The sequence below is a fragment of the Triticum aestivum genome, chromosome 4D (assembly GCF_018294505.1).
Source record: "Triticum aestivum cultivar Chinese Spring chromosome 4D, IWGSC CS RefSeq v2.1, whole genome shotgun sequence".
Lineage (NCBI taxonomy): Eukaryota > Viridiplantae > Streptophyta > Magnoliopsida > Poales > Poaceae > Triticum > Triticum aestivum.
Genome location: NC_057805.1, coordinates 183,638,606 through 183,639,273, shown reverse-complemented (window position 1 = coordinate 183,639,273; position 668 = coordinate 183,638,606).

The window sequence follows — 668 nt, the reverse complement described above, 5'->3', positions numbered from 1 at the left end:
AGCCACGTCGGCGGCCGGCGCCGGAGCAACTCCGACGAGCCAAACGCGGCGGCGCGGCTCGGGAGGGGCGCGGGTTTCGCGCACAAGGGGTCTGCGGGGTCGTGGCTGGGCGCGTTCGACGCGGCTCGGCGCCGCGCGTCCAACGGTGGTGGCCGGAGTGGCTGGAACGGGCGGGGGCGAGCGCTACGAGCTCGCCGGCGGCGAGGTGCTTCGGGCTGGGGCGGGTGTGGCGTTAGAGCGCGCGAGCGGCCGAACTAACTAGCTAGGCGAGTGCGGCACGATGCGGTCGAGCTAACGGGCCTACGCCCATGACCAAATGGTCACCGGAGACCCGCCGGCGGCGAGCTCCGCGGCGCGGCGTTCGGGCGCGCGTGGGGAAGAAGCTAGGGGGCGCGCGAGAGAGAAAGGACAGGGGAGGAGGGGGGAGAGGCTCACCGCGCGGCACACGGAGGCCGGTGAGAGGCTTAGGAGCAGCAGGTCGGCACCGCGGAAGAAGGGGGTCGCCGGCGTCCGAAGTTGAAGACGAGCTCGGTGTGCTCGTTGTAGGGGCTCCGATCTCCAACGGGCTGCACCAGACGAAGCAGCGGACGACGGCGGTCCTTGGAGACAACGTGGGGCGGCGAGGTGGGCACGGTGGCCGTGTGAACGACGGGAACGGCGGCGACCGC